Source organism: Pongo abelii, chromosome Y (genome assembly GCF_028885655.2).
Source record: "Pongo abelii isolate AG06213 chromosome Y, NHGRI_mPonAbe1-v2.0_pri, whole genome shotgun sequence".
NCBI lineage: Eukaryota > Metazoa > Chordata > Mammalia > Primates > Hominidae > Pongo > Pongo abelii.
The window spans coordinates 36,738,068-36,758,370 of NC_072009.2; the positions used below are offsets into that span (position 1 = coordinate 36,738,068).

The 20,303-nt window shown below is 36.0% G+C and overlaps 1 pseudogene; it reads right to left on the reverse strand.

Moving 5' to 3' along the window:
- Positions 1-758: 758 nt before the first annotated feature.
- Positions 759-9,784, reverse strand: LOC129053224 (glutamate dehydrogenase 1, mitochondrial-like; annotated as a pseudogene).
- Between the last annotated feature and the right edge of the window lie 10,519 nt (positions 9,785-20,303).

Consider the following 20,303-nt stretch of genomic DNA (forward strand, 5'->3'; position numbering starts at 1 on the left):
ATCAACAGGTTAAGCCATGCAGTTACAAAGTAGTGAGAAATTTCTGAAGGGTGTTATAGTTTAAAAAAAAAGAAGTTGATTCTTACACATATATTATCTACCACTTCATCGGGACACTACTGTTCAAAAGGCACTGGCCAATTAACTCCCAAGTGAAACACTCAACCCAAGGTTGTTTTGAGCCCACTGTTAGTGAAGCTGGGTGCAGAATGCAAAGCCTCTAAAAGGAGAGGATACAAAGTAAGGTGAGTAGGGGCCATTGGCAATGCTCAGAGCCAGCCAGACTCCAAAGAGGGAGCCGAAGTGGTTTCTTTCTGGGACACTCTACTTGAATTATAGTTTAATTAGTCAACCATAGGTCTTCAAAAGAGAAAAATTAGTTAACATGATAAAAAGATTCCTGCATTCTTTGGACTATGTTTCATAATTATAGTAAGCAAATTCTGACAGTTTTAGTGAAAATAGCCTCCATATTTTGCAGGTATGAAGAAAACTTAATTATCCACAGGGCTTTTAATATTTGCTGGACAACAACACATGAATGATAAGCTATAAATAATATTGATTTATGATATAAAAATACTAGTTTTTTATTTATTATTTTTATAGGCATTCACTGTTTGAGTCAAGGTTAGGCTTGTTAAGTGATTAAAGACAGCATGTACTTATTCTATTCTAAAATAATAAAATTCATAAACAGAAACAGCTTTTATATTTGTCTGTAACCTGCAAAATTGTGTTATTTTGCTGACATAAAATACTAAGAACTCACTTGAGGACCATGCCACCTTCTGAAAAGGCCACACAACTACTTCTTAAATGTGTTAAAGTTAAAGCATGTCCCAGACTCATCCAGAGCAAAATAAGTAAGCAACTGACTGCTCTTGACTGTCCCTTCCCCAACACTAGCACTGATTGTGTTGGGAAAAGCCACAGAGCAAGGCTGCATAGCCAGATTGAGGAGGCTTTTTATTTAAAGGCAAAATACCAAAATGGCTCTCTGATGTAGGTGATTTCTACTTTCACACTCAGCTCGTACATGATCCTCTAACCTTAATTTATTACTCCTTAACAGGCTGATTTGGATTGACTTGTTGAGAATGGTATCCATTATTAATGAGTCAGGAGAGAAAGGGATTTATGTGGTTACATGTAAACTTGTGATAGGTCTGCAGAAGTTACACGTGAAGAGGGCAGTGAGGAAGTCAGCCATGATCCATCTATGTGAAGGTCACGCCAGCTTGATTGCACACTTTGAAGATTTTCTCAATGGTATTGACATAGGCAACTGTTCTCAGGTCCAATCCCAGTTTATACTTCCTGGCTGTGCACATGATTTTCCTGGCAGAACACTCCATTGTGTACACAAAGCCAGAGTGCAAGATGTCTTTCTCAGATGCACCTGACATCCTGTCTTGGAACTCTGCCATGGGTACAATGGGAATAGTTTCACCGTGCTTTCCAAATTGTCTTTCTAAACTCTCTTGAACAGACATGAGCATGTAGTAGTTAGAATCCCTTTTATATTTGAAGGTCAAATGGCCATAGCTCACAGGATTTAGAATCTTCAGCCACTCGAAGTAAGATACTGTCACTCCTCCAGCATTCAAGTAGAGATCTGGAATAACAATAATGTTTCCTTCCAGGAAGATCTTGTCAGCTTCTGGAGTTGTGGGCCCCTTGGCACCTTCAGCAATGAGCTTGGCTTTGACTCTGGGTTCATTGGATTTGGTCAACTGCTTCTCACGGGCAGCAGGGATCAGTATGTCACAGTAGGCCTCCAAGATGCTTCTTTCATAGGGCTTTGCCTTGGGGAAACCCAGAATGGACCTATGCTGCAATTTGAAGTCTTCCAGTTCCTTTGGGTCAATACCATCTGGATTCCATATACTCCGATCAGACTCATCAACAGCAATGCATTTAGCACCAAAATGATGTAATTATCTCATAGAGTGTAGGCCCACATTACCAAATCCCTGAACGAGAAATGTTTTTTCTCCAAACTCTCGTGTCATTCCTAAAACGCTCATGTAAGAGGCTTCATTGATGAAGTTTTCAATCCCATGGAAGACACCATGGCCAGTAGCAAAGATGCGTCCATGGATTCCCCCTTGGCTGATGGGTTTACCAGTAACAGAGGAGAGTGCATTAATAGCATCGTGACCTATGGTGCTGGCATAGGCATCAGCGATCCAGGACATCTCCCGCTCACCTGTGCTCATGTCTGCAGCAGGCACATCAATGCCAGGACCAATAAAGCCCTCCTTTGCTAGCTCCATGGTGAACCTCCTTGTGATCTTTTCCAATTCATTATTAGTATAGTTCTTTGGATTGATCTTAACACCAGTTTTAGCACCCCCAAATGGCACATCAACCACTGCACGCTTGTATGTCATCAGAGAAGCCAAAGCTTTTACTTCATCTGCACTCACATCAGTGCTGTAACGGACATCTCCCTTGCAGGGTGTGCAGTGCTGGCTGTGCTGGGCTGGGTAGCCTTAGATGACTTCCCAGGAGCTGTCGTCGCTCCGGATGCGGAAGGAGACTCAGCACAAGGTTGCCGGGCTTGAAGATCAACAGGATGCCGTGCAGCCGGTTCCGCTTCTGCTCCTCGCTTTCCCGGGTCCTCAAGTCATCCACCAGCTTGTCCTCCACGATGCTGGCGCCGCGATTGAAGAAGCCCTCCACCGTCCTGAAGAAGTTAGGATCGTCCTCGCGCTCGGCCACCGCCTCGCTGTAGTGGCGCCAGGCGGCCAATGCGAACCCTGGCTGTGAGGCGGCGGCGGACTGTCTCTGGGCCCGGCCCAACAAGGCGGCGGAGAGGGGGCCGCCGAACCCAGGGCAGAGGGCCCGTCCCGGGCCAGCAGCAGGGCTTCACTTCAGGTTTTGGGGTTTTTTTGTTCTTGTTTCATTCAGAATTTTTTCTACTAATATTATGTAACAAAAATGTTCCTATCAGTAAATTCTTTGTGAAGATGAAACCCGTCTCCTACCAGATGCATGTGGTTCCTCAATTTTGACCGTTTTTTAAAAATTAAAAAAGTGCAAAATTAAAATATGTATTTTTTTATTTTGTGGTTTTTCTGGGGAATTTTCATGTTGCTGTATCTGAAGGGAGTACAGGCTTCTTTTGTGATGGGAGGGGATGAATGATTACTGACAGTAGCAAAAGATGGGACTTGAGTGTGGAGAAAAGAGAGCGTTAATGGAAGGATCAGAAGACAAAATCACATTAATTTAGGACAATCTAAGTCAAATTGGCTGAACGTTTTGGGGCACTAAGATGGGTGACTGTGTAGGAAGGAAGAATGCCTTGTGTTTCAGGGGAAGATGGCTCAGCTAAAGCTGTCCTCTGACTCCAAACTACAACCCTACCTATAGTCATACAAAGTCAAGAAAATAAGCAATTTTACATGAAAAAGATAAATGTAAAGTAGGCTGTATCCACTTAGCTATGTGAAAGAATCAGGTATCTGTCTCATCTCCTTAGTGGCAGCCTGTGATACCCATGTTCTTGCAGCTTCAGCCTCCCAGTTAGCTGGTTCTCCAGGAAAAGGCCAGTAGGCTCAGATAATTATTTAATTTCTTTAATTATTTTAATTTTTTGTATAGACAGAATCCTGTTATATTGTTCAGGCTGGCCTCAATTTATATGCTGAACTGATCCACTCACCATGGACTTATAGATTGCTAAGGTTACCGGTGTGAGCTACCATAACTTCTTGATTTGTAAAAACTTTTGTGGAGATTGTGTTTCACTCTTTGGCCAAACCATGTTCAAAATTCTTGGCCTCAAGCAATCTTTTGCATTGGCCTTCCAAATTATTGGAATTATGAATATCACCAAGAAAACCTCATCTACAATATGTTATATCTTTTTAATTATCACTTAATATTTTATTTAGTAAAGGTAAAACTTCATACTTAATGATAAAGTGGAAAAACGTGCAATACGAAGGTATTGGAGTAGGAACCAATTTTGAAATAATAAACACACATTTAGATTAGACAATTTTAAGTTTAGGAAGAATTCTCTCACAATTACTGCAAAAATGTTTATTGTTTAAAATTTGAAATAATGTTTTTATGGTTAGGAAAATGTAAAGCAGTATAATAGACAACCAAACCAATTATAAGTTCCCTATGAATAAAATCCAAAGCTGTATACCAGTCACTGGCAGGAACACAAATTACTTTTTTAAAATGTAAAATACAATGATAATGAGGAATACAGCAGCAATGTGTATACTAATCAAAGTAATTTATTTTGATTCAGGCAGAAAAATAATTCTGCTCTTTAAATAAAAAGTACCTATACAGTCAAAAACAGTTGTATTTTCAAGCTCTTTCTTAACATAATTTTTGTTAGTTAAGACTAGTTTTACTGATGATCTTACCACTTCACTAACCCACATTTTAAACTAATGCTTCAGTAAAAAATGATCACTGGTGTAATAAATAAATGCTTTTCATATATCCATACATTAAGTTCCACTATTCTAAGGTACAGATATCTTAAATTTTTTTACTTTAGAATAATTAAACCAGAAAGGCAACACGTTCACATAAATTAAAGCTAATGATTCTATGAAAAAAGCAAAAAGAAGACTGAAGAAAAATATTAAAAACATGTTGATGTCTTGTAAAGAATCGTAGAAGCCAAGGACACATTATTTTTATTACGAAGAAGCTAATCTAAAAGCATAGCATGAGCAGGGTTTAAATAAACACCATTACATGTAAGCAGTTCTTTCACAAACTGCAAATACTCTCATCTTTATTGCTTTCATTTAGGAATAAATGTCATTTTCTTTTTTTTACCGTACACTTTTCTTGAAGGCTGGTGACATGACGATGTAATGTGGTCTTGCAACAGTTAGCCATAATATATGTCTTATCATCTCATCTCCTTCATCAATCATGTCCATTTGTTTATTGCTTCAAAACTATATAAGCATTTTATCACCTCTTCTGCTGTCTATATGACATGCACTTCAGCATATGATTAAATACATTCATGTACTCTCCGTCAAAACACTAATTTTTAAAATTTCTTTTTTTTATCATTACACTTAAAGTTCTAGAGTACATGTGCACAACGTGCAGGTTTGTTACATATGTATATAAGTGCCATGCTGGTGTGCTGCACCCATTAACTCATCATTTACATTAGGTATATCTCCTAATGCTATCCCTCCCTCCTCCCCACTCCTACCATCCCACAACAGGCCCCAGTGTGTGATGTTCCCCATCTTGTGTCCAAGTGTTCTCATTGTTCAATTCCCACCTATGAGTGAGAACATATGGTGTTTGGTTTTCTGTCCTTGGTGATAGTTTGCTCAGAATGATGGTTTCCAGCTTCATCCTTGTCCCCTCAAAGGACATGAACTCATCATTTTTTATGGCTGCATAGTATTCCATGGTATATATGTGCTACATGTTCTTAATCCAGTCTATCATTGATGGACATTTGGGTTGGTTCCAAGTCTTCGCTATTGTGAATAGTACCACAATAAACATACGTGTGCATGTGTCTTTATAGCAGCCGATTTATAATCCTTTGTGTATATACCTAGTAATGGGAGGGCTGGGTCAAATGATATTTCCAGTTCTAGACCCTTGAGGAGTTACCACACTGTCTTCCACAATGGTTGAACTAGTATACAGTCCCACTAACAGTGTAAAAGTTTTTCTATTTCTCCACATCCACTCCAACACCTGTTGTTTCCTGACTTTTTAATGATCGCCATTCTAACTGGTGCGAGATGGTCTCTCATTGTGGTTTTGATTTGCAGTTCTCTGATGGCCAGTGTTAATCAACATTTTTCAATGTGGCTTTCTGCTGCGTAAATTTCTTCTTTTGAGAAGTGCCTGTTTATATCCTTTGCCAACTTTTTGATGGGGTTGTATGATTTTCTCTTGTACATTTTTTTAAGGTGTTTGTATATTCTGGATATTAGCCCTTTGTCTGATGGGTAGATTGCAAAAATTTTCTTCCATTTTGTAGGTTGCCTGTTCACTCTGATGGAAGTTTCTTTGTCTGTGAAGAAGCTCTTTAGTTTAATCAGACACCAGTTGTCAATTTTGGCATTTGTTGCATTGCCTTTGGTGTTTTAGACATGAAATTCTTGTCCATGCCTATGTCCTGTATTGCCTAGGTTTTCTTCTAGGATTTTTATGATTTTAGGTCTTACATTTAAGTATTTTCAGAGAATACTATAAACACCTCTACACAAACAAACTAGAAAAATCTAGAAGAAATGGACAAATTTCCTGGACACATAAACACTCCCAAAACTAAACCAGGAAGAAGTTGAATTCCTGAATAGACCAATAACAGGCTTTGAAATTGAGGCAGTAATTAATAGCCTATGAACCAAAAAAAGTCGAAGACCAGGTGGATTCATAGCTGAATTCTACCAGAGGTACAAAGAGGAGCTAGTACCATTCCTTCTGAAACTATTCCACTCAATAGAAAAAGAGAATCCTCCCTAACTCATTTAATGAAGCCAGCATCATCCTGATACCAAAGCCTAGCAGAGACACACCCACAAAAAAGAGAGTTTTAGGCCAGTATCCCTGATGAATATTGATGCAAAAATCCTGAATAAAATACTGGCAAACTGAATCCAGCAGCACATCAAAAAGCTTATCCACCATGATCAAGTGGGCTTCATCCCTGGGATGCAAGGCTGGTTCAACATACACAAATAAATAAATGCAAACCATCATATAAACAGAACCAAAGACAAAAACCATGCGATTATCTCAATAGATGCAGAAAAGGCCTTTGATAAAATTTCTTTATCATCATCCATGTTAAGTCCTGTTAAATCTTCATCATGAAATTTATACCAGTAATCTCAGTCATCATCCTACCATTTTTTGAATAATATGAGAATAATAATGTCCACTGCTTTGCTTGACCACAGTATACAAGCACACTAAAAGTCTGCATTTTGTGATCTTTGTAGTTTTATTTTCAGGTTACTCTTTCTGTGGAATCAACCGATTTTCTGATTTCACATTATTCTCTTCCAGCTTTGCAATGCCTGCTTCTGTGTAAGGTCCCATATCCAACTCCCAAGGAAATTCAAAATAATCACTGAATGTAAATGCCCATTTTTTAGTCATACTCAAATCATTTCTGTTGGCCAAAAAAAAAAGAAAAGAAAATTATTTAAATAGCAAGTGCTTAACTGTGTTACACACCTTAAACAGAAAACATATACAAATGTTCACATTCCCTGAGCAAACATTAAAACAATTTAATGATAATTTTAAGGTTTATAATCTTTTAATTTATTTATAAAAAGATAAGTAAATAAAAATTAACATCGTTAGGGTGATTATGCCATAACTACCTTAAGCAATACTTTCTTACCAAAGCTTAAAATATTTCCATATAGTAATCGTTTGATATTTGTAGGGGTTTGGCTCAAGGAGCCTCTTAAATACTATAATTTGTGTCTGCTCAAGCTTCTGGTTTACAATGATGGAGTATGTAAATATAATTCACACTCCTCCTCCTGTGTAGTTTGCTTTATCTCTACATAAATATTTAATAAAATGTAAATGATCTGTAGACAGATAATATACTCTCATGGCTTTAAATTTGTTACATTTTACTGTAGTATTGATTTGTTTTTGTTTTCAAACATTTTAATATATATTTGGAGATATCTGTTTGCAGAACCTGTGTATGTAGAAGTCTCTTATTTGTTGCAAATCAGAAAACATTACCGACACGGACACTGATGGCTATGTGCCCTGTGATAAATAACTTACAAGGAATAAGATAGCTTGTTCTGCTAGAATTCAGAGTCCTCTTGTGAGTATAATGTATTTTTACAGATTTCATGATATAATTTATGTGATGTATTTGGAATTATTACCACTCAATAAATACGAATGTTAAGAGTAGTTGTGGAAGGAATGAGAACATACACAGGTCCTCCAAAGGTCATAATTTCTTTGTAGCTACAGAGCAAAATACAGTTATTTTACACACATCAGTTTCTATATGTTTTTCTCTACACCTGAGGTTTTTGATACAAAAATAAACAATACCCAGTTTGTGCCCTGATGAAGTTCATCACGCAGAAAAATTAGCTAGGCAGATATGCATGCCACAGTGAATCCTAAGAAAACATAAAGCAGAGGCAACCAAGAACACAGGTGGGGACTTTATTTGAATTTTATATTCTGTCTGCCTCATTCACTTTTTGTCAGTATAATTAACCATCTCTATCTGTTATTTTTAATTTTATTATTATTATACTTTAACTTTTAGGGTACATGTTCACAATGTGCAGGTTAGTTACATATGTATACGTGTCATGCTGGTGTGCTGCACCCATTAATTCATCATTTAGCATTAGGTATATCTCCTAAAGCTATCCCTTCCTCCTCCCACCCCCATCTGTTTTAAATTCAAAACCCTTGAGGTAAAACCGACTACAATACCAGGACTTAAATTTTACTTTTTTGTTGTTGTTGTCTGTTAGTGGCTGTTAATCAAGTGTTAGTGAACATCCCATATGGAGATTCTAATAAAAGAAATGCTACCAAGGTTGTAATAACTGTATGGTATGATCTATCAGATCTAGAAAGGCAGAGGCAAGTTTGTGTTTCAATCTCTATTGATGATAAGCGCTGAGATGTTATTTGAAAACCAAACTATTTCTGATCACTGAGGAAGATAAACAGAAATTTAAGAATTATTTACTAGAGTTAAAATATTCTAATTTTTTAATTTAGTTTCTGTCAATATCTATGCAAAAAAGTATAGGAATGATAAATTACTTGAATACAAACGTTTCCAAAATTAAAGTTTTCTGGGTTCATTTACTTAATAGCTATATCTTAAATATGTAAACTGCCACTAAAACCTAACGTTTTTTCTGCTTTATTTTCAACCATGTACTTTGTATTTTCAACCAGATGTTTTTATACACTTAGCAGCCTGATTGTAAGAATTATATCATGTTGCTAACAGGTCCATGTAGCATTATCTCAAAAACAATTTTCTTCCTTAGCAGAAAAAACCCTAATTTGAGAAAAATATTCAGAGATTCCTAAAAATAAGCACAGCTTATATGACACAGACAGAACAAAAGTAAAAAAAAAAATGGCTCTTTAAAAGACAAAATGTGAATATAATTATTAAAAATAAAAGGCCTGGCACATTGTCTCGTGGTTGTAATCCCAGCAGTTTGGGAAGCTGAGACGGGCAGATCACGAGGTCAGGAGACCACCCTGGTTATCACAGTGAAACCCCATCCCTACTAATAATATGAAAACAATATAGCCGGGAGTGATGATGGGCTCCTGTAGTCCCAGCTTCTTGGGAAGTTGAGGCAAGAGAATGGTGTGAGCCCAGGAGGCAGAGCTTGCAGTGAGCTGAGATTGCATCACTGCACTCCAGACTCGGTGACGGAATGAGACTCCACCTCAAAAAAAAAAAAAAAAAAAAAAAAAATTCTCATTATTCAAAGGCTGAATTTCATTTACCAGGTCATACAAATGTGATTGTATCTACCATGGTTTCAAAACAAACAAACAAAAAGTGATACATATTATTAACCAAAATTTCAAGTTACTAGATAGAGAGCACAATAAATATGCCAGTCATAGTATCTCATATTTTCTAGCCATATCATCAAAATGCAGTACGGATAAAAATCTCATGAAAGTACACTAATCTCAGGAATAACAACAGTATCTACTATCAGAATATTTAAAAATATATAATTAAAACTTACCTCACAATTTTGTTTCCCATCTTTGAACAATCGTCATCTTTATCACCAACTGTTTCTTCAATTGTAGATAAACTATTTCTGATGACTAGGATTATGTATAGTTGATGGATCACATAATTTAGGTGAAAAGTAGCAGCAGTTTCTCTGAGTCCCACCAATCTTTTTGGTGGGCAGGATCCAACAGGGGACAGTTATTCCTACTCACTGAGTGCTTCACAAGCTAAGAAAAAATAATGATTTTGCAACAAAAATAATGATTTTACCCATTGTTCTCTTAATTGGGCTGTGAAATTTATTCTATCAGGCTAACACAGCCATTTTGAAAGAGTACTTTAAACTTTTACATCAGCAATGTGAGCCACTATAAAGACTATTAAATACAGAATTTTTAAGTCCACATTTTTAATGGCATTGCTTTTGTAATAATTCTATTAGAACGAGTTCATACACGATGATATAATATTAAATTATCATGTGTTAAACAGAGACTTAGCATTAATCATTATGACTTTACATATTAAAAAACTTTTGCACTTAAAATAATTATATCCAATACACTTTCATCAGAACTGTATATAAATGGAACATTAGGGTTTTCTCAGTTTTAATTGAGCACTTCATTTAAATTATTTTTCCAACTCATAAAAACTATAACCTCCACATACATATCACTTTCTTCCTCAGCTAATAGTGATAATTGCTTTAAATATGTTCACAGTTTTATTGTAAGAAGAAGTCAATTAGATGATGTCTTTAAAATACCCATGAAAATTGTAAATATTACTTTTTGTAAAACTGAATACAACTTACACCTCACTTCAACTTAGAGGTGGATTGCATAAATTAGAGCACATTGAAATGCAATTTAAGTAGCTACAAAAGAGAATTAAACAGATCTTCATGTATTGACAGGTGTGTGACTAAGTACAAAACAAAGTTAACCATATTGTATATTGCATATTTCTGATAAAAAAATAGGTAAGTGTTTGAAGATGTGCATATACCTAAAAGAAAATCTCTGCATCAGAAATATATATTGGTGACAAGTTCATAGATTTTACTGCATATCCTCTTATATATTTGAAAATATATATTAATCACAAGAAAACATTGGCTAAATAGTTTAAGAAAAATAGTGTTTAGTTAAAAAATCTCTTTTGAAAATATATATTATCTATTCTAATACAATAGTTAAACAAATAAACAAAAAAAGTGTTTTCAAAAAGGAAATTCTTCTCTCTACGTAGATCCTACAGAACACATAAAGATCTGAACTTTTGAATACTGAGTTTAGCTAGAAACTCCTACAATGTACTAAAAAATATACTCAAACCAAGAAAAAAACATAAACAAATATAATTTCATATTTCCAATTAAATATCTGTACAGAATGCTGTTGTTAATTATATTCTTAACCCTCAGATTTCTCTTCAAATCAACTAAATTTCATGTTATTACTTGTTAACCTACTTACATTGGCTCCCACTCTGAGTTTCAGTTTTGTGTAAAATTTCAACATTCCTACTCATTTTGCTTAACTAATATGGACATTTAAAAGTAATAAAATGCATTCAAATGTTCTCTTCTCAAATTATGATTTTTTTTTAAAAGTACCTCTCAGAATATAATTAAAATACATTGAGCAACTTTAACATTTGGGTTATGAAAATCTTTTTAATGAATACATTTTATATATTTATTTATTTTTTTTAATTTATTTTATTTATTTTATTATTATTATTATTATTATTATTATTATTATACTTTAGGTTTTATGGTACATGTGCGCAATGTGCAAGTAAGTTCCGTATGTATACATGTGCCATGCTGGTGCGCTGCACCCACCAACTCGTCATCTAGCATTAGGTATATCGCCGAATGCTATCCCTCCCCCTTCCCCCACCCCACAACAGTCCCCAAAGTGTGATGTTCCCCTTCCTGTGTCCATGTGTTCTCATTGTTCAATTCTCACCTATGAGTGAGAATATGCAGTGTTTGGTTTTTTGTTCTTGTGATAGTTTACTGAAAATGATGATTTCCTATTTCATCCATGTCCCTACAAAGGACATGAACTCATCATTTTTTATGGCTGCATAGTATTCCATGGTGTATATGTGCCACATTTTCTTAATCCAGTCTATCATTGTTGGACATGTGGGTTGGTTCCGAGTCTTTGCTATTGGGAATAATGCCGCAATAAACATACAAGTGCATGTGTCTTTATAGCAGCATGATTTATAGTCCTTTGGGTATATACCCAGTAATGGGATGGCTGGGTCAAATGGAATTTCTACTTCTAGATCCCTGAGGAATCACCACACTGGCTTCCACAAGGGTTGAACTAGTTTACAGTCACACCAACAGTGTCAAAGTGTTCCTATTTCTCCACATCCTCTCCAGCACCTGTTGTTTCCTGACTTTTTAATGATTGCCATTCTAACTGGTGTGAGATGGTATCTCATTGTGGTTTTGATTTGCATTTCTCTGATGGCCAGTGATGGTGAGCATTTTTTCATGTGTTTTCTGGATGCATAAATGTCTTCTTTTGAGAAGTGTCTGTTCATGTCCTTCACCCACTTTTTGATGGGTTTGTTTTTTCTTTTCTTGTAAATTTGTTGGAGTTCATTGTAGATTCTGGATATTAGCCCTTTGTCAGATGAGTAGGTTGTGAAAATTTTCTCCCATTTTGTAGGTTGCCTGTTCACTCTGATGGTAGTTTCTTTTGCTGTGCAGAAGCTCTTTAGTTTAAGTAGATCCCATTTGTCAATTTTGGCTTTTGTTGCCATTGCATTTGGTGTTTTAGGCCTGAAGTCCTTGCCCATGCCTATCTCCTGAATGGTAATGCCTAGGTTTTCTTCTAGGGTTTTTATGGTTTTATGTCTAACATTTGAGTCTTTAATCCATCTTGAATTAATTTTTGTATAAAGTGTAAGGAAGGGAGCCAGTTTCAGCTTTCTTCATATGGCTAGCCAGTTTTCACAGCACCATTTATTAAATAGGGAATCCGTTCCCCATTTCTTGTTTTTCTCAGGTTTGTTAAAGATCAGATAGTTGTAGATATGTGGCATTATTTCTGACAGCTCTGTTCTGTTCCATTGAACTATATCTCACACCTATTCCAAAATTGACCACATACTTGGAAGTAAAGCTCTCCTCAATAAATGTAAAAGAAGAGAAATTATAACAAACTATCTCTGAGATAACAGTGCAATCAAACTAGAACTCAGGATTAAGAATCTCACTTAAAACTGCTCAACTACATGGAAACTGAACAACCTGCTCCTGAATGACTACTGGGTACATAACAAAATGAAGGCAGAAATAAAGATGTTCTTTCAAACCAATGAGAACCAAGAAACAACATACCAGAATCTCTTTGATGCATTCAAAGCAGTGTGTAGAGGGAAATTTATAGTACTAAAAGCCCACAAGAGAAAGCAGGGAAGATCAAAAATTGACACCCTAACATCACAATTAGAAGAACTAGAAAAGCAAGAGCAAACACATTCAAAAGCTAGCTGAAGGCAAGAACTAACTAAAATCAGAGCAGAAGTGAAGGAAATAGAGGCACATAAAACCCTTCAAAAAATTAATGAATCAAGGAGCTGGTTTTCTGAAAGGATCAACAAAATTGATAGACTGCTAGCAAGATTAATAAAGAAAAAAAGAGAGAAGAATCAAATAGATGCAATAAAAAATGATAAAGGGGATATCACCACCGATCCCACAGAAATACAAACTGCCATCAGAGAATACTACAAACACCTCTATGCAAATAAACTAGAAAATCTAGAAAAAATGGATAAATTCCACAACACATACACCCTCCCAAGACTAAACCAGGAAGAAGTTGAATCTCTGAATAGACCAATAACAGGAGCTGAAATTGTGGCAATAATCAATAGCTTACCAACCAAAAAAAGTCCAGGACAAGATGGGTTCACAGCCGAATTCTACCAGAGGTACAAGAAGGAACTGGTACCATTCCTTCTGAAACTATTCCAATCAATAGAAAAAGAGGGAATCCTCCCTAACTCATTTTATGAGACCAGCATCATCCTGATACCAAAGCTGGGCAGACATACAACAAAAAAAGAGAATTTTAGACCAATATCCTTGATGAACATTGATGCAAAAATCCTCAATAAAATACTGGCAAACCAAATCCAGCAGCACATCAAAAAGCTTATCCACCATGATCAAGTGGGCTTCATCCCTGGGATGCATGACTGGTTCAATATACGCAAATCAATAAATGTAATCCAGCATATAAACAGAACGAAAGACAAAAAACTCATGATTATCTCAATAGATGAAGAAAAGGCCTTTGACAAAATTCAACAACCCTTCATGCTAAAAACTCTCAATAAATTAGGTATTGATGGGATGTACCTCAAAATAATAAGAGCTATCTATGACAAACCCACAGCCAATATTATACTGAATGGGCAAAAACTGGAAGCATTTCCTTTGAAAACTGGCACAAGACAGGGATGCCGTCTCTCACCACTTCTACTCAACATAGTGTTGGAAGTTCTGGCCAGGGCAATGAGGCGGGAGAAGGAAATCAAGGGTATTCAATTAGGAAAAGAGGTAGTCAAATTGTCCCCGTTTGCAGATGACATGATTATATATCTAGAAAACCCCATTGGCTCAGCCCCAAACCTCCTTAAGCTGATAAACAACTTCAGCAAAGTCTCAGGATACAAAATCAATGTACAAAAATCACAAGCATTCTTATACATCAATAACAGACAAACAGAGAGCCAAATCATGAGCGAAGTCCCATTCACAATTGCTGCAAAGAGAATAAAATACCTAGGAATCCAACTTACAAGGGATGTGAAGGACCTTTTCAAGGAGAACTACAAACCACTGCTCAAGGAAATAAAAGAGGATACAAACAAATGGAAGAACATTCCATACTCATGGGTAGGAAGAATCAGTATAGTGAAAATGGCCATCCTTCCCAAGGTAATTTACAGATTCAATGCCATCCCCATCAAGCTACAAATGACTTTCTTCGCAGAATTGGAAAAAAACTACTTTAAAGTTCATATGGAACCAAAAAAGAGCCCGCATTGCCAAGTCAATCCTAAGCCAAAAGAACAAAGCTGGAGGCATCATACAACCTGACTTAATGAATACATTTTAAATATAAATTTTTGTAGCATTAAATTAGGTTTCTTGTTACTCTAAAGGGTTGATTTTTTTTTTCACATATGACTAAATAAAACCCACTGTGGTAAAGTACTAAAATCAACTATAGGGGAGAAGTTAAGAAATACATGCTTATGAAAAAATTGATGTTCTCTTAGTTAAATGGTTTAAATTATATACCTGATGATTACAAAATGGTAAACTAGTTGACCAAAAACAAAGAAAACCATGAGTTAATTTTTCTAAATGAAATAATAGAATTTCAAGCAAAAGTATGATTAATGAACAAAACTGTTTATAATTTAAGATACTCACAGTTTTTACTTTGTCTATGTAATACATTTCTGTCAGAGAGTCTAGCATCACTGTGAGTTTTTTTACACAGCCAATAGCTGGTGCTGCAAGTGGCTCAAAACCAGGGTTGATGGTAATGGGTGACTTACGGACTACAACAGCCTCCTCTGATAGCAGTTATTTGCTTGTCATATATTACAGGGGAACTTTAGGTGCAGGGAAGATGAAAAAAATTAATTTCTAGCATGTTAGAAAAAAAATCACATATTATTAGTAGAAAAGATAGGTTATAAAAACTTTCTTTTCAAAGAAAATACCTTTAAATTTATTTCACATAATTGAACATCTCAATGTATCTTGAAGCAATTTTGAATTTTCTTACAAAAGAAAATCCTGAGGAAAATAACCCAAGTACAATCAAATAATGTAATTAATTTTCCAAATTAGTTTTTTAAAGAAATTTCTAAAACCTCATTACTTTACACATAGCAAAAAAAATTCTTAATATACTTACTATTTTAATTACATATTAATACAAATAAACTCATTTTCAATTACAAAAAATACATTAAAATTATACCATTTTCTTTAGTAATGAGACATATAAAGAAACACATCAAAAATATAATATGGAAAATAAGGTTTTGTCAGATGGATTTTTTTTGAATTAGAAATTCAGTCAGGGGCCAGGCATTGTGATTCACACATGTAATTCCAGTACTTTTGGAGGCCAAGACAGGGAGAGTACTTGAGGTCTGGAGCTTGAGACAAGTGTGGCCAATATGGTAAAAATCCATCAGGGGTGGTGATGCACACATGTATTCTCAGCTATTCAAGAAGCTGAGAAAGAATAAACACTTGAAATTGGGAGGCAGGGAGTTGCAGTCTGCTAAGATTGCACCACTGCACTCCAGCCAAAGAGAGTGTGAGAGTTCATTTTAAAAAGAAAAGAAAAGAAATTCAATCAACTTAAAATTGAAATATGCTACTTATTTGCTTTTCAATGAAGTTTGTGACAACGCTGATGTGTAATTACAAAATGTTTTAAAGTGTGGCACATTTTTCAAAACTACTATAACCTCACATCCAGAAAAAAAAAAAACTTTTTATTTGTATTTAATTAATTAAATATTGTTTTATATTAAGTTCCATGGTATATGCAGGACACCCTGGTATATTTCACAAATGACAGAATGTTATTATAGCAGCAAGTTAGAGAAAATATCAGGATGTTAGAATAGCCAAAAATCAGAGAAAAATGATATCTCATATAAAATTTCTGCAATTTTTTTTTTGAGACAGAGGTTTTCTCTTGTCATACAGGCTGCAGTGCAATGGTGTGATCTCAGCTCACTGCAACCTCCACCTCCCAGATTTAAGAGATTTTCCTGCCTCAGCCTCCCAAATTGCTGGGATTACAGCTGTCCACCACCCTGACAAGCTGATTTTACTTCATGTCTGTGTGTGTAATTTTAGTGAAGATGAGGTTTCACCCTATTGATCAGGCTGGTCTACAACTCCTAAACTTAGGTTATCCTCCTGCCTCAGTCTCCAAAGTTGCTTGGATTACAGGTATGAACCACTCATCCTGGTCTCTGCAAAATTTTATAAAGCGGTTTTTAATTTCTTCTTCAGAGATCTCTAGAATAGTAAATGTCAACGATTCAGATTTCTTGAGACACAAACATATTAGGGTATTTCAACCACAGAAAATGGATGTTACTATTGCATTTAGCAGAAAATGCCAGAAATGCTGCTCATCATATTACAACCCTGAGCAAAAGTGACTCTCAAACAGAAATTACATGAGTACAAAACATCAAAGTCCAGGAATTAGAAATACTCTTTCATAAGTAAGCTTCATAATCTACTAGGAGAATGCTAATCTGAACTCCAATGCCATGCTGCACACCATGGTGGGTGCCTGTAGTTCCAGCTAGACGGGAGGCAGAGGCAGGAGGTACACTGAGCTGAGAAAATGCCATTGCACTCCAGCTTGGATGAGAAAACTGAAACTCCGTCTTAAAAAAATGTAGTGTACATAAGATGGATCAGGTGGTTCAATGCAAATAATAATCTGTCAAATTTGATTTTGTAAAAATTTTGAAATATAATCATTTGCAAATGAGGTTAAAAAATACCAAAATGTAGGACACTGAATAGTCATTATTTCAGGAACCAAAAGAAGTAAGTCATTTAAACATAACCAGCTATGCTTCTATTGCTATGGGTGTTTAGGGGTGTCACTTTGCAGACAAAAACCTCTTTGGCCTGTGGTGCCTTTCCCTGAGCTTTAATCAGGCCTGCTAAGTTGTTCTACCCTCTCTGCTTGACATGCTGCACTCATCAGGTGTTAATGGCCAGGATTTATCACCTGCCAAGGGCAAGCATGGATGAGTGGTGAGTGGTGTATGAGCAAGTGTGGGCTTCAGCTGCTAAACAAGGTCAGTCATGCCAGCTGTATCAGGCCAGGAAGTTTTAGTTGCCAACAGAACTGCCAGATCATTGAAAAGCTGCAGTTGGACCAGGCGAACCGCAAGCAGCTTCCACAGCTGATAATGGGGAACGTAGTGATACCCAGAAGTTTGGAGATGCCAGAAAATGCAAAGCCGCAAAGGGTGTGGCAGCCCCCGCTGGCTTTGAGAGCTCCTAGGTCTGTGCACACTGAAGGGCCACAGCTCTTGTTTTATTTTTGTCTTACCACAATGTGGTAAGCCAGGGGAAACTTTTATCCCTGTTTGTGTTCCAGGTCATTCAGCCCTGCCATTCAGATAATCTCGCATTATGTTTCTGCATCCAGGAATAATGAAATTCATGCTGCCATCAGCCCTTTCACCTGTTTCTGTAGAGATAATCCCCATGCTGGTTATGGCAAGAGTGATGGCCTCTCCTAGAAGATGCTTGAGTTTTCATTGTACTTAACAGCCAGAGTTCTCTAACCCTGGCTGTAATCCTTGAAATCTTGGTTTCCATTTGGCATGGTTATTGTAAAATCTTAGCAAATATTATGTCATAAGAAACATTTAATATTTGTCTTATGACAATCATTATGCCCAGTCTGTATGCATAATGAATTGCACTAATGCACATATATGCATCTGTATTCTGTATGACTTCCAGTTGTATTCAAGATTAGTTCTATCCCAAAAGCCTAGGAGTGTTCTCCATGGTATCCCAAAAATAGAGTGTGCCTAGGGTTTTATTTTGCTATATTAGTGCTTTACAGAAATATTTTATAGTAATGGAAAAGAAAGGGGGAGAAAAAAGGAAATAGTTTACTTTCTTTTTTTTTTTCTTGGAGATGGAGTCTTGCTCTGTCACCCAGGCTGGCGTGCAGTGGCACCACCTCGGCTTACTGCAAACTCCACCTCCTGGGTTCACACCATTCTTCTGCCTTGGCCTCATGAGTAGCTTGGACTACAGGTGCCTGCCACCATGCCCAGCTAATTTTGTGTGTGTGTGTTTTTAGTAGAGACAAGGTTTCACTGTGTTAGCCAGGATGGTCTTGATCTCCTGACCTTGTGATTGGCCCACCTTGGCCTCCCAAAGTACTGGGATTATAGCCACCACACCTGGCCTGAAATTTACTTTCTAATTATTGATTAACTGAACTGACTTCACTTTACTAACACTTACCCTAACTTGAATCAACTGAACTTTACAAGAGCTTCTTAAAATCCTTCTGATTTACATAAACCAAAGATTGAGTTAAGTAACCTTGAAAATATAAAATCAATGTTTTCTAAAAGTGTGCTTCTTTTTTTCTCTTTTACAATTTTCTGGAGAGATGGGTCGATACTGTTAATTGTTCAAAGGTGCCTGAGACTAGATTTTAAGATATTCAACAGCATTTCTAGCCTCTTGGCACTAGATGCTAATAACAACCTTACCAATTCCACTTCCTGTCATGAACTTGGCTTAAAGTGAAACTAAAGTAAAATCTACTGACCTATGGAAACCCTAGACAATCACATCAACTGTGTGTTACACCTATAATCTCATTGTCTACAATCATTTTCCTTCCACAGTCTGCTCCATCCACAGTGACCTGGTTGTTTTTCAAACAATTTATGCAGGCTTCTGTCAGAGATCATCACACTTGTAGATCTTGCTGCATGCCTACATAATTATTCCCTTATTATTTTATTTTCATATGTACTTGAAAGTCACTTTGGAAACAAAAAATTGTATACATGTTTTACATAAAACCAAGACGTGATTCATAATAGAGAATATTGCCCTAGTCTTTTATATGAAATTGATAACATCAATTAATAAAAAGCAAACAACAAACTTCATACCATAACCACTAAAACAAAAGCTAACAATTAGAAACACAAATTAAAAGTGTAAAATTCAATTTTAGTATTTTAAACCATATTTTCAAGGGACAAATCATAGATCCCCTAAATAAAATTAATTTCTGAGATTATAAAACAATCAGTGTTTCCCAAATAAAAATGAGGGCAAAACTGCAGGGCTGGCAGCTTCAAACCATTCAAAGAAACATCAAACCAATCAAAAACTGTCTGATCCCTGTAAATCAGTAGTTTGTATAAACCAAGCAAACCATCAAAAGAGACAGTTTTAAAGTAGTAAATATTTTTTTGGATTGCCATACTGCCTCCCAGGCACAGATGAAGCCTTCAAAATTAGAAATCCGCATTTTCCATTTCAGGCCCTGTTTCCTAATTCTGGGAGGAGTGAAGAAGCACTTGTGTGTTAACTTATTGTGTTTCTTGTAGTCTTTCTAGAAGATAAATAAAGAATCGATGAAACATATTTATTTCTGTTTTGCAAAGTCAGAAATCACTCTTGGTTGAAAATGCCAGGAATTGGTCACAAACAAAGTTTTAAGTTGTTGAAAGCAAGAATACAATTTTTTCATACAATAGACAATACAAAAGATTTGTTAATACAGATCCAATTTTTTAAAAAAATGATAGTTTTGTATTGCTCTTATTCATAGTGTTAATGGAATGCATTCTAAGCTATCAATAACTAAGAAAAACACATTGGAGAAATGAACAAAATCTATATCTTATGAAAATGATACTCAAGCAAAAAATGTCTACATATAGAAAA